The sequence below is a fragment of the Crocodylus siamensis genome, chromosome 7 (genome assembly GCF_052110815.1).
Source record: "Crocodylus siamensis isolate JL-2025a chromosome 7, ASM5211081v1, whole genome shotgun sequence".
Taxonomy (NCBI): Eukaryota; Metazoa; Chordata; order Crocodylia; family Crocodylidae; genus Crocodylus; species Crocodylus siamensis.
This window is the reverse complement of record NC_143401.1, coordinates 20,296,254-20,311,406: the sequence shown is the minus strand read 5'-3', so window position 1 is coordinate 20,311,406 and position 15,153 is coordinate 20,296,254. Positions and strand designations below refer to the sequence as shown.

Genomic DNA, 15,153 nt, shown 5'->3' with positions numbered 1-15,153 from the left:
CCTAAGCAGTTTAAGTGCCTAATTTCTATTCAAAGTCAATGGAAGGTAGACACTGACCCCACTTCAGTACTTCTTAAAATCTTGCTAGATGCCTGTCTGCATCTTTAGGCACCCCAATAACTTTGTAAATCAGGCCCAAAAAACATTAATGGTACAGTGATAGTCCCACCAGAGGTGAAGCTGCCTTTCACATTTCAGTTGAATAGGTGGTTTAAATGGTTTTTACTCTATCTCATTTTCATCTAATGTTATCTTTGAGCAGCATCTAAATTTCTCATGGCCATTTCAAGAAAAATGGACAAGAACAATAAGCATTTAAATTTCCCCTGAAGAGTCATTGGAAACAAGCCCTCAAATTCACTCTGCAAAACATGCTGATGTCCACGAACAGCAAAGAGTTTGTGTTGTCCTAGACCTACTGTGGGGAACCACTGTCCAGATTTAAAATTCAGATTCCTATATTTCTACAAATTTGTTGTGTCTCTGCCCAGCCCCTGTTTAAGAGAACCTACCACATTTGCAAATCCTACTGGCAAGGCTAGCTAAACAGAGGCTGCATCTACATGTGCATTCATGAACCATTGCCATGGAGCATTAGGTTAGGTACCTGTAATATGATGTACTACGTAAGTGCACAGTAACCAGCACTAATGCACAGTAGCAATGGTGCATGGTCTTTTTGTGATGCTTAATGCACAGTAGACTAATTCTTCTGCACGTTAGCACATTGGCATGGTTTTTGTCATGACACACTAATGTTCAGTAGAATTAGTCTGCTGCACATTAAGCATCTCATGTATACATGCCCAGAAAGTAGTTACCTGGAAGACCCTAGGTCCAGTCCCAGTCCTATAGTTTTCAGTGATCTATAGATCTCGGGCTTCTAGCCAGAATGAATCCTGAATTTACTCTGAAGTTACTCTGAAGTTCCCTTGAGCTGCTGGCTATATACAGCCCCCACCCCAGCCCCAGCTAGATTCAGTTCTTTTGACTGAAGATCCCTGCACTGCTGTCTAGATTTATTCCTTCATTCTTGTTTCTGAACTTCCTCATATTGCCAATCAGAATCAGTGCTCTGTTTGTTTACTACCTCTTTACTACTACATATTTAACTCTCTTTCTACTGCTTAAAGAACCACTGGATCATTACTGTATATTGTGCCTTTCAAATAATATTTTACCGTGGTTTATACCAGGGGTGTCCAAACTTCCTAATCCTTTCAGCCACAAACCAAAATCTTGACACCACCAAGAGCCACTGGACAAAACTTTCAAGATGTACAAGTCAGTGATCTGCCCACAGCACACCAGCTTTAGGAACCATATTTCAACTGCCCAGGAGTTATATGGGGCTCACAAGGTGTGGTTTGGCCATCCCCAATTTATACAGAGATCCAATCTTGCTTCCTGAAGAGGTTAACGAGTGGGTGTGAATTCCAAACCAGCTACTTGGGTAAGAGCTTTGAAGCTAAGTAAAATACACACCATCTTGATATTACTTTTAAAAGGAGAAGGCCCATACTGATAAAAGTGAATAGGGAATATATTAAAAGCATTAGATTAAGCTAACCTTATTCAGTATATCTTAGTATATCCTAGGGGGACACAGTGCATGGAGCACAGAGCTCTTACTGAGCACGGAAATGAGCCATAGCCAGTTTTTAACAGGTTTTGTTATGTTTTAATAGTAAAGCCCACTAAAGTATAAAAACATAACAATGCTTATAAAAAACTCAACACATTTCACCAAAGACAGGGCCACTGAAAGCTGCCTTTGCTCTAGTACAGCCCGGATGGGCTGCTTTACTAGCACACTGATTCCCAGTTTTGGATCATGCATGGTGGCACTGCAACTGCTTTTGGCTCCTGTGAAAGAAACCTAAGCCACCAAAAACATAGAGAAAGAAGGGCTTAGAGCTTTGTTTGACTGAATGCTTTTATTGCACCACTACAGAGCAGTGGAGTCCTTTCCAATTGCAGGACATATTGTTTCACCCTCCCTGCTGCTGTGTCCCTCAGTAGGATCATTGGAGTTGAAGTGATCACTGGAGCCCAGAAATAGCCAGAAGTTTGGAATGCTTGGGGGTCTTTATCCAGCTCACTTGGACAGACCGATTTACTTCTCTAGCAGGACACTGGGGAATGGAGGGTAGCCTCAGAGGTCTGATGTGTGTGCCCTAGTCTGTGTAGGTTCTTATACCATGAGCATCATCAGGATATTTGAGAGTGCAGTGCTGCATTGAACAACACAGGTACTTTCTTTCACATGGCCCAAAGAGACTTGTGCAGTAGACTGCTTTTTTTTAGTAGAGCGTTTTGGTTTTGGTTGGTTTTTGTAAGTATACATGCTGCTATATATTTGTATTAGAGAACTCAAAGCCTTGGAAGTATACCCTGCCTTTGGGGTAGGACTTAATCCTTTTGTGGAGAATTTCACTTTGCCAGAGGAGAGAAGCTCTTGACCATGGTCTTCATTTTAGAGCTACAGGCACTCTTTTAGATATCCCCTTTCCCTTGCCCAATCTGTTGCTTCGCTGTCTGTACCCTGCCTTATGCTCCTTGTCCTATTTCTCATTCTGCTTTCTCTTCTCTGCCCAATCTATCACTGTTCCCTTCCAGATCAGCTGTGCACCACAAGCAGAGGCTCTCCATGCCACCTGTGGCATGTGTTGTGTTTTGTCCAACTCTGCACTAGGTAATGAAGAACCCCTGTGCCCAGGGAAGAGAGAGCAAGGTCAGGTGATCAGAAGGGGTAGAGCCTAGGAGCTACATGAGCCCAACTGGGCCCACATCATAGCAGGGAGAGGGGCTCCTTGAGAGTGGACTACAGACAGGTGGCAGCGAACCATGAACAATGAGCATTAAGGTAGCCCTGAAGGGCTGACAGTGAATCCAGCTAGCAGTGAGGGCTTTGTCTGGGTTATATGTGTATCCTGAGGAGAGCTGGTTATCTTGTTAAAGGTTTTGTCTCTGAGCTGTCTGTTTAGCCACAAGGCATGGGGTAGCTTTAATAGGACCCAGAGAGGCCACTGTGGGCACCTGGGGCAGGCACTGTACCTTTGGTTCAGTTGATTTAGGGCTGGAACTGCAGGCTTCACAAAAAACTGGGTGTGAGGGCAGAGAGCCGGGCTGGAGCAAGGTGTCATGCCAGGGCTCAGTGTGTTAAGAACTGGGCCAGATGTGCTCATCATTGGGGCACCTACGTTGGGGTGAGGCACATAAGATGTCACTCTGGTAGTCTTAGCGCTGCCTCCCAAATGTATATTTAATTATTATCAAGGCATGGCAGGGGAAGACAGGGCAGTGCCCTGGTGAGCCAGAGTGGAAAAATGGGTTTAGGGGTGACTGCCAGAGGTTGCCATAGACACCTGAGGCAGAGCCCATTGCAACCATGAAGCACCTTAAAGACAAGATCAAGACCTCAAATGTCATTTTAAATTCTATGAGCAACCAGCATAGAATTTGCAGGATAAACCTGCTTTGCACATATTAGACTGTGTTGTTGAGATGTGCCATTTTGTACCAGTTGTGAGCTTTTTAAGTTCATCATGCCCAGGTTTATCAGATGTCCTTGGTTCTGCTGAAAGATGATGGAGACATGAATAACTTAAACTAGGTCACCACTTGCAAGACTAGAACTGACTCGCTTAGCAAACTGAAAATGAAAATGTTGGCTATCAGTTATGTGACCTATGCAGTTTTATTTATATACAGTATTCCTCTTCACTTTCTATCCTTAACTGTTATGTAGAGTCACTTTGTGCTGATAAACAACTGCAACTTTTGGGCACCCATATATGTGCATTAAGACTTCCAACAGCTTCACCTTTTGGGCACCTATATATGTGCATCAAGGCTGCTCCAACACGCTGTAATTACAGCTCGTTGGAGCAGACTCGATTAACCAAGTCTGCTGGAGCATGGTAATTACTGCACTCCAGCAGACCCCAGCATCGTGTGTATCAGTGTCTCTGCACTGAAAAATAGTGGTGGGGGTGTTTTAACTAAAGTTCATTTGACTTCTAGAGCCACTGTCATTAAAGTGCCTCCACCTCCTCCCCCCCAGCCCCGGAGCACATGTATAAATGCCCTTTCACTTCAGATATGGGGAAAGTGATCCCTCTACAAAACTTATAAAGTACTTTGGTATGCATTATGTGGTCTACTGTCTTACCTTGGTATCACATTTTTTACTTAGCACTCCAATATACTCCATGTCCCTCTCAGATTAGCATTCCTTTGGTTTGACTTTAAACATATCATATAAGTTCTATAACATACTAGTGTAGAAAGGCTAAGAGAAGAGAAAGGATTGTGCACTGGGTATAGTGTTAACTCACAGGATGAAAACCAGGGGTCAGTTTCCTGTTCCACCAAAGAATTCTTGTACAGCTTTGGTCTAGTTGGTTTGCTTCTCTGTGTCTTGGTTCCCTAGCCATAAAATAAAGGTAACAGTACTGTTATCTGGTTTGCTGATACTGATGAAGATAACAATACATATCATCTTCACAGAATTAAAAGATTATTAAGTCCTCATAATAAGAATTTAGAAGTAGCTTACCTAGGCTTTGCAAGGCATACTGCATTGCATACTAATGTCCACAAATATCAACAGGCTGTTACAGTCCTATAAAGAGCAAGGTATTGTTGTTGCCTTTAAGGGATCCACCTACATTTAAAGAAGCTGTTAGTCTCCAAGGAGAGACAAGGTTTACTTCAGTTTCTATTCAAAAAGGATAGCTTCATTCCCACTTACAATGGAGTTTATATATGTATGATCTACATTGTCTTTTGTATGTAAAGTACATTTCAATTTTAAGGGGATTTCTTTCCCCGAACATCTGTGAAATCTCTAAGCTGGTACAGTGAATCATGTCTCTCTTGTGCCTAGAGCAGAATGAAATTCAGAATGTTCATCCTTTGGGAAATTCTGACACTTCAAAATCTGTCTTCACCTGATATGGGGACAAAATATTGAAATTTCTATACTATACATGTAATTGAATAAATATTCTAAAAGATTCTGTGTGTGTCTACACAAGATGCTAATTGAGCAGTAGCCTAGTAACACTATGCAGTAGCATGCCAGGCAAAGCCCATGCTAATACACTGTTGCACAGTAGTTTTAGGCTACTGCACAGTTCACATCCAAAAAAACCTGTGCACAAGTGCTACTGTGCAGTAGCGTGAGTTACTGCTCATTGATTTAGTATTTGATTATCCAATTACTAAACTTAATGTGCTGCAATTAAAGTGCATTAATGAATGTGTAGACACACCCTCTGAATCAGATATGTAAAAATAGTTTACCCAGATGTTTAACTAATGAACTGCAGTTTTCCATGGTGGTACATTGCCTTATGAGAACTGTATTTCTGCCTGCTTTCTTTCTTCCGCTTTGGGTAGACTCCAGGGATGGAATAAATCTCCTATAACATACTTAGGGCTAAATTCTACTTAGCTGTAAAAATGGTTAAGTGACACTTGTGCAGTTCTTAGGCATCTAAATCATGAAATGATATTCAACTTCATCCTGTATAGTACCTTGAATCATGTTAAGACATGCAAAATTTCTACATATTTGCCATATGTAACTAAATATGACCTACTGTGCAATATGGCACAGAGGTATACAACTCTATTAACATTCTGTTCTGTTTCTGTTTTGTCATGTACATGCTTGTATTAAACAACTAATTGTTATGACTTGAATTCCAATCACAAGTGGCTTAACCAGTAGGCCATAGGCCAGGCAGGACTAAGAGTACCTTCCTGTTAAAGCTAAAACAGGGGGAAAAGTAATAAATCATCTCCCAAACCCAAGAGATGGGCTCCCTTGTCTTTATTCTTCTTCTGGCTCTATGACTCTTCTTCCTGTGGCTGCTCAATGAGATGCAGTTTTACAAACTGGGGTACTGCCTCCTGCTCTCCCCCCCTTCCCCTCCTCCACCCTTTGTTCCTGGTCTCCTCCCCCCGTTTCCCTCTACTTGACATTTCCCTTTTTGGAGATAAAAACATTCTGCATAGGGAAGGAGAGAGATAAATGTAATTAATTTACTCTTACTGTGTTTTTTCAAGATTGATTTGTTTGAGAATTGGCTAGAGAAGGAGGTTAGGTAAAAGTGAGTTTCCATGTTACTCATTCTTTTAATGAAAGATATTTTCAAATTGACAAAAGAAATGTGATAACACCGCCAGATTTGTGAAGAGGTAAAGCTAAATCCAAGTTTAAAATGCTTTGAGTTTAAAACAATTTGATACTTCAGCGGCAGACAACAGGTATCAAAAGAAAATGAGAGCAATGAGTTTGATATTTCATTTGGAAGGATGTTGTTTTCCACAGTCAAATACCTCAATCCGTTCTGTTATAACTGGCATCTTCCTAAGAGCCTGAGAGTTATACCATGTTAATGAAAAGTTAGTGTGAGGTTGAAGAACAAAGCATTTTATGTGAGACTCATTTTTCAATTTATAGGGAATGAGAACTTCTGTGGAGTTTCAAATGGTGATGTTTGTGGCTGTTCTTCTGGCATGATCTATTTTTAGGAAAGCTGTGATCAATCATAGTAAAAATGTGCAAAGAGGGCCAAATTCATCCCATGTGCAACTCCAAATTATCAGAGTGACACTGGTATTTAATCTGGTCCAGAAAATCACAAGAAGAAAGAAAATCACATAGCATGCCCATACAAGTATTTTGCAACAAGTGAAATACCCACATAGACCCAAGCCTAGCAATCTGTGGAATCTGTTTATGTGCAGCTTATGAGGTCTGTTTGACATTAGGGTCCCTGTGTGTCAGCTGAAAACTCTGTTTTGAATACAAGGCTGTTGGTCTTCACTATTGTCTTTCTATCCCTGGGTTGAATGGAAATTCCTGAAAGGGGTAACAGGGCTGATAATGGAAAGCTGTTAACCTGAATGGCCCTTGTTCCAACAGAACTGCCTTGGGATAATGGGAAGGCTGAAGTCTAAGGAAACTAGTTTTTACTGATTTTTCTTTTTTTTCTGCAGGATCTGGGGTCCAGAGTATGAGAGTTTCCTTAGAGTCTGAACAAAGAAACCAGGTGTTGTGCTGCCTTTTAAAAAGATGTAGGTTGAAAAGTTGGGGAGGGGATTCACAGGCAAAGGAATCATAGTGTGCAAGGGAGTGTCATTTAACTATAAAACCTGCCAAAGAAGAAAGTCACTGAGTGCAGATTTAATTTATTAGAAAACATTAAAGTTCAAATGAGAAAGTTCAGAGTATAAGGAAATACAGAAAGACTTGAGCGGGGGACTACGTAGTAGAGACTGGAGGTAAGGGTGGGAATGCAGCTAAGTTACATAGCTAAGTTACATATGAAATATGCAGCCAGCTAAGCCTGGGGGTGGCAGTACAGAGAGACAGACAGAAAGGCAAAGAAAGCCATGGGCAGGAAGGAAGATTCTGGACTCCTTAGAAAAATCTAATTGACACCAAAAGAACACAATGGAAGGAAACTGAAGCAGAGAACTGCATATGGATATATTTATTATTTTGTCTAGAGCCATGTCTCTTGTACTAGTTAAAGACTGATGGTGTTTAGATCCCTAATGAGGTCTGGAGTCTGAAGTTTTAACCATCTTATGTCCTTGAAGATACGAATTGTACATCTAGAGACCCATGGGATAAGCACATCCTTTCTTGAAGGTCCTAGGCCAATGAGGAATCTGGAGAGTCAGTATAGATCCTGAAGGACTAGGGCAGCTGGGACAACTGGTTTCGATTCTCTGAAGGAGCAACAGAGTATATCTAGAAGCATGTCAGAGAGGTCAAGGAAAGAGACAGAGCTATAGTCTACAGCAGGGGCTGGCAAAATATGGCCCGTGGGCCAAATCTTTCATCCACCTGTGGCACCCACAAACGAACTGTGCCCAACCCGTCCACCCATGAGGGTGGGAGTGAGACGCCCATGTGTACAATCCCCAAACATACCCTATTGCGCCTTGCTCCCACCCTTGTGGGCAGAAGGGCCCGGCTTGGCCAGCACAGTTTCCAGGTGGGGCTACTGCTGCCCATGCTAAATAAAATAGGTTAGAAAAAGCCAACCTATTAAATAGGTACTTTGCGTCAGTCTTTCATCAGTCACACGGGATGTCCATGCCTGCTATGGGACAGGGAAATCTGGGTGAGGGGGATCCCCTACCCTCCATCAATGCTGACCTCGTGAAGGAACACCTTGAGAAGCTAGATACCTTCAAGTCAGCCAGCCCTGACAATCTGCACCCCAGGGTACTCAAGGATCTGGCGAGCATCATAGCCCAGCCCCTGGCACGGATCTTTGAAAACTCCTGGCGCTCTGGTGTAGTGCCCGAAGACTGGAAGAAGGCCAATGTGGTGCCGATCTTCAAGAAAGGGAGGAGAGTGGATCCAGCTAACTACAGGCCCATTAGCCTGACTTCTATCCTGGGGAAGATCTTAGAAAAGTTTATTAAGGAGGCCACCCTTGAGGGACTGGCCCAGGCTAACATCCTAAGGGACAGCCAGCACGGGTTTGTTGTGGGTATGTCTTGTTTGACCAATCTCATTTCCTTCTATGACCAGGTGACCTATCACCTGGACAAGGGAGAAGAGATTGATGTCATATATCTTGACTTCAAAAAAGCTTTTGATCTGGTATCCCATGATCATCTCTTGGCCAAACTGCCCAGTTGTGGCCTTGGCTCCACCATGATCTGCTGGCTGGGAAACTGGCTCCGTGGTCGGACCCAGAGGGTTGTAATTGATGGCAGTCACTCATCATGGTGCCCTGTGACCAGTGGGGTCCCTCAAGGCTCTGTCCTGGGACCCATACTGTTCAACATCTTCATTAACGATGTGGACATTGGAGTCAGGAGTGGACTGGCCAAGTTCGCCGATGACACCAAACTTTGGGGCAAAGCATCCACGCCAGAAGATAGGCGGGTGATCCAGGCTGACCTGGACAAGCTCAGCAAATGGGCAGACGAGAACCTGATGGTGTTTAACACCGAAAAATGCAAGGTTCTCCACCTTGGGAGGAAAAACCTGCAGCTTCCTTATAGGCTTGGCAGTGCTACGTTGGTTAGCACTACAGAAGAAAGAGACTGGGGGGTCATCATTGACCACAAGATGAACATGAGCCTGCAGTGCGATGCTGCGGCTAGTAAAGCGACCAAAACACTGGCTTGCATCCATAGATGCTTCTCGAGCAAATCCCGGGACGTCATTCTCCCCTTGTACTCAGCCTTGGTGAGGCCGCAGCTGGAGTACTGCATCCAGTTTTGGGCTCCACAATTCAAAAAGGATGTGGAGAAGCTTGAGAGAGTCCAGAGGAGAGCCACGCGCATGATCAGAGGTCAGGAAAACAGATCTTACGATGACAGGCTGAGAGCCATGGGACTCTTTAGCTTGGAAAAGCACAGGCTCAGGGGTGATCTGATGGCCACCTATAAGTTTATCAGGGGTAACCACCAGGATCTGGGGGAACGTTTGTTCACCAGAGCGCCCCAAGGGATGACGAGGTCGAACGGTCACAAACTCCTGCAAGACCGTTTCAGGCTGGACATAAGGAAGAATTTCTTTACTGTCCGAGCCCCCAAGGTCTGGAACAGTCTGCCAGCGGAGGTGGTTCAAGCACCTACATTGAACACCTTCAAGAGTAAATTGGATGCTTATCTTGCTGGGATCCTATGACCCCAGCTGACTTCCTGCCCTTTGGGCAGGGGGCTGGACTCGATGATCTCCCGAGGTCCCTTCCAGCCCTAATGTCTATGAAATCTATGAAATCTATGCTGCAGCCCCCAGGGACCTGCTCCGCTTCCCTGGGCTCCTGCTGGCTCCAAGCAGCAAGTAGGGAAGTGGCAAAGGCAGGGCTGCAGCTGAGCAGAAGTGCAGAGCACAGGGCTGGCAGCAGCATGGAGCCTCTGCCCAGGGAGTGGTGGCAGTGTGGAGCTTTGATGGGCAGCATATGGGTGTGAGGGTCGGTGAGGGGACCCCCCACACTCCCCTCCCTCCCACCCCCACATGGCACACAGTCCTGCCAGGCAGCGGCAGCAGCAGCAGAAGCAGAGCTCAGGGCACAGTCACCCCGCGGAGCATGGCTCTGTCCAGCGCAGCGTCTGCTGGGCAGACTATTGCTGGCAGTCACTGCCACTCATGCGCAACCCCTAAACTCACCAAGCACAGCAGAGAAGCCCCGCACACTGGAGCTGGCTGCCTCCCCTTCTGCAGCTGTGCAGCACAGGAGGGAAGCCCCAGGCACCTTCCCTTGATGGTCAGGGAAGGCAGCCAGCTCTGGTACGCAAGGCTTCCTTCCTGTGCCCAGTGAGTGAGGGGAGCGCCAGTGATGCAGATGGCCTGGTGGAGCTGTGACCCTTGCTGCGATGAGCAGCAGTGGCTGGAGCTGTGCCCCACTGGGTGCTTGCACTGGGCACTCGCCTGCTGCTGCCGTGCCATGGGGGGAGTGCATGGGGGCTTCCTGCCCCCACAAATCCCCACATATACACAATGCCGCAACATACCATATGCCCCCCCACACCCCCATCCCAGCACACACACACCCACAATATACAAGACTAAGAATTTATTTTTGAGTTTATTATGCAGTCACCTCTATATACAGTACACAAGCACAAATCATGACAAATATTTTCTGCAATAAATTAAAATATATTACAGTAGGTGTTTGACTTTTAGTGTATAATTTGGGGTTTTTTTCTGGTTTTAAACTGGCGCCCTTCTTCCCCCCTCCCACAAAGGAGTATTTCTGGGAGGCAAAGGGAGGGACTTCCAGTGGCAAAGGTCAGGGGTTAGGGATGGGATTTCCAGTCCCAAGATGGTGGCAAGGGAGCGGGGCAACTGTCAAGGGGACATACAGCCTTCAACAGCTCATCAAAACTCATAAAGTGGCCCTCCACCCAAAATAATTGCCTGCCTCTGGTGTACAGAATCCGCGGAAAGCTTGAAAACTTAGGAGTCTAGTGTCCTGAGACACAACACAGCAGCCTGGGGAGTGTCTAGCTAGGCGGAGCTCTACCAGAGCTGCAACACTGAGAAGTAAAATTTATTTTTTAGTACAGGTAAAATATAATTCCTTCCATAACTAGAGTATCTTAATTCTTTGGGACTGACCCAAACCCCACTGAAATGCATCCTTTCACTGACTTGAACCAGACTTGAATCAGGCCTTTTACATATGCACATACCTCTCCTTCTCTGTCTCACCACTGTGATGCATCTGCTCCTTGGAGGAACACAACACTGGCTTAGTTTTACATGGAAACTGCAGTAGCCAAAGACAGGAAATAAGTGAACCTGCAGGAACTGATAGATTTAGATTAATGGAAATGAGAACGGGCAAATTTATACTACAAGTAAGGTGCCAAGGAGAATTACGGGAGAATCTGTTGGACAGGAGGGATTCTCTATCACTTTCAGTCTTTAAGTCAAGACTGAATGTCTTTTTAAAAGAGTTTCTAGAGCTGAGGCAGCAGTTATGAGCATAATGCAAAGTTACTGAATTAAGTTTTCTGGATGGTATAAAGCAGGAGGCCTGGCATGATGGTCATAATTATCCCTCCTGGCCTTAGACCTGTGAAGCATCCTGATGGGAAATGATCAGGCTACCTACCAGCTTTTGTGAAACGTAGTACTGATCTCGAATGACCCCAACCCTCAAACTAAAGACAACACAAAGTCTTAACACAATGATGAGTATTTGTTCTGTGTTGACTCACAGGCAAGAGTGCCACCTACTGGTGGGCTGGTGCTTACCATAGCTCTACAGGTTGCTAAATATGTTTTTCTTATTTCAGTCACCAATGTGCACAGACATCTTTGTTCAAAGAAAACAGCCCTGTCCCTCTCTCTCGTCTAATGCTATCTAGAAAACATCAAAAGCCTAAACCTACACAACTCCAATGAGCAAGGGGATCTGGCCAGAACCAGCTGTGGTCATGAATGGCTCCAGCTGTTACTAAAAATCTTTATTTACCCCACCAAAAAAATCTTTCACAACCTTGAAATTCCACTTGTGAAAAGGCATCTGAAAATACCTGTTGCAGCTAGCCACCTTAGTGCTGATGTAGTGTATATGGTACACTGCAGTCAAACCCAGACAAACTATTCACCTCCCAAGCCTGCTTGCTTTCTTGAAAAGCACCTGTGTTTATATTGGCAAACACTGCTCACCAGGTATCGATCATGCCTGTTAAGTGCGTCAGGCTGTGCTCTACACTTGTACTAAATGCTGGCCTCAGTGACTCCTTGCTGTCTGTTAACACAAGGGAGTGGCAATGAGGTATAGGGCCTTTACCCATAGACTGATGGCTGGAGCCTATCAAAGGTTAGTGGCTACTGCTGATTGAAATAATTCAATCAAGACTGTTTTTCAACAGTTGGAATTCAATTCCTTTTTTTTCTTCTTCCAGTAATTCTGGTTTCCATGGAAAGCTTAGATTTTATTAAAAAACAAATGGCAGAATACCATTTTTGATAGTTTGGTTCCCTTCATGTCCCCATTCTCCTCCATGGGCCAGAATGCCAAATAGACTACATCTTCCAAGAAGAGCTATGGCAAGATACTTACATAATGTATAACCTCCCAATATAGAACCAGCCTATGGAGGACAATGTAAAGCACTTGAACTACAAATCCCATGAGGCAAAAAGCCAGCTTTTCCAAATCAGCATTTCAGTTGTCAGCTGAAATCTTTTAGAGGTAGAATTTCTGCTGAAACTTTCCATAAGCTCCTACGGGTGGTGACAGAAACACTGTGATTTGTGGCTATTTATTGTCGTATTTGACATCTCAGCCTACTTCCTAGTGATGTGCTGTCCACTTCTACAACTGACACTAACTGGCTAATTGACACCTTGGCTAGTACGTGTAAGTGACAAGACAGGGTCTGAAGGCACACGCTGACCAAGCCCATGGAAGCTTGTTGGTAATGATGGCATGGTTGAAGCTTGCCCAGTCACTGGCTGTGCTGTATCCATTCTGTGCATAAACAGCAGACTGGAAAGCAAAGGCATAGGCCCAGGTCCTCTGAGTGGATGGGCCTCTTCTCAAGCTTGGGGAGCCATCATATTTGAGATGATCCCGTAAGGCTTAGAAAAGTGTTTCCCAAACCTTTGATATTGGAAGCACTCTTTTCATCTGGATTCAAATTGGTAGCACACTTCACTCTTACACCCCAAAAAGTGTATATATTTATATGTTTGGGAAAGTGTGTGTGTGTGTGTGTCTGTGTGTGTGTGTGTGTGTGTGTGTGTGTGTGTGTGTGTGTGTGTGTGTGTGTGTGTGTGTGTGTGTGTGTGTGTGTGAGAAAAATATTGCATTCCCCCGGCAGAGGAAATCATACCAGTGCTGAGGTGTCCTGCTAAAAAATGATACCAAATACATCTTCCTTTAAGCAAAAGATTAGTCTCTATACCAGTGATTCTCAACTTCTTTAGCTTCTAGGCATCCCTCCAAAATATTTCTGAATTTCACAACATACCAGTTAGAAATCTCTGAGATGGATCTAAATTCAGAAGAGATAGAGTGGGTCTTGAGGCCAAAAAAAGCTAAGAACTGCTGATGTAACCTGCTACTTAAGGGCAGCAGGGGCAGAAACTCACCCGCTGTGCCCCGCTGTGCACCCTCTACTCACTCCTGACCCCTCGTCTGCACCTGAGGGGGAAAAGGCAGACCCTGCTGATAAGCTTGCTCATGCAAGGTGTCATAAACTGTTGACTAACCTGCATCCCCTCTCACCAATCCCCAGAGCAGGGGAGAGATGGAGGAGAGGCAAAACTGCAAAAGGTGGCTCCATCTGTGCATCCACGCACCTAACTACCCGCTTCCAACACAACACACTGGTGGGAGTGTGATGGGGGCTGGCAAAGGGGCTGCTTAGGAGGAAGTGAAGGCAGCAGCAGCAGTGGCAGCCTTAGAGAAGTAGCTTTAGTTAGGCACCACTAGAGTAACTGGGGCAAAGGGAGCCTTTACCTCCTTACCAAGGGTCACACTTCTGTTACTCTAGAGGCATGCTAGCATGCTAGGGCACACTCTGGGAATCACTGGCTTAGCAGAATCAATCCTGAACTCCCAGCAGAACATAGAAAGGGAATCGGGACATTTATTCCCTAAGAATCATTCTTCAATAGGAGGGGCTGATCTGGTCATACACTTTACATGCAGTTAGTTTGATAGTACCTGTTTTTAAAATCCAGTCTTGTCCTTAAAGAAGCAGACCTTTGTAGGAGACCTTTAAGGGCACACTACACGGCTCTTGGATTTTCACTGGCTTTTCCCCAGTAGGGTTAGCTTAGAAGTGATCTGACTGGTATTTAAGGCTGATGGTGGCTTATGGGTAGTACTTTTAGAAAGGACAGAAAAACTGACTAAAACAGGCGGCAATATAAATCAATGGCATAATATGCAGCATGAGCACGTGATATTCAGAAGGGTTTTAAAAACCATGCTAAACAAATACTTTACAGATGCATAGTTGTACTTTCATCTAGGGATAACACTTCAGATGTATTAATCACTCCTCACAACATGCATGTGAGGTAAGAATTAGCAGAATCACTTTTAGAGTTATGAACACACAAACACAGAACATTTTTTTCATTCATAAGCCAGAAGGGCCTATTAAGACCACCTACTCTTACTTCCTGCATAATAGTTTCTTACCTGTGGTCAAACACCAGCTGCAGATGAAAAACCAACCCATGCATCCCTGTTCCTAGTCCCTTGGTCCATGGTTCTTATTTAACATTTACATAATGACAGCACCTGGAAACCACAACCAACTTGGGCCTCATTTTGTTAGGTGTCAAAACCTGTAGAGCAGAGGTGTCAAACATCTGGCCCTTGGGCTGGATCTGGCCACCAGAAGTTGTGGGCCATGGCCTGCTACAGAATTCGGGGCCATTTGGCCCCACTGGCCATGGCTGTCTGCAATGAACTTGACTCATGACCACTGCCCTGCAGCCTCTCCTGCTGCTGACAGACCCCCACCACCTCTGACCCAGGGCTGCCAACAAACCCCTCACCACTGCTGCTGCCTCTAGATGTGCTGCTACTGCTGGATCCACCACCACCATCAGACTTGCCACCACTGTGGTGGCCACAGCAGCTGCCCTCATGCCTCAGGCTGGATCCAGCGCAAGAGAAGCTAAGT

At 44.8% G+C, this 15,153-nt stretch overlaps 1 long non-coding RNA gene across 2 annotated transcripts in view; it reads right to left on the bottom strand.

Annotated features, from left to right (window-relative positions):
* Positions 1-15,153, bottom strand: part of LOC149859577 (uncharacterized) — a 114,171-nt gene that overhangs the window by 96,579 nt on the left and 2,439 nt on the right. Inside the window, exon 1 of one of the 2 annotated variants that reach the window (XR_016443448.1) lies at positions 4,341-4,434. The exons of the other annotated variant lie outside the window; for it this stretch is intronic. This is a non-coding gene — a long non-coding RNA (uncharacterized LOC149859577). Of the gene's footprint in view, positions 1-4,340; positions 4,435-15,153 lie in introns of those variants that run through there. 2 annotated transcript variants of the gene reach the window in all.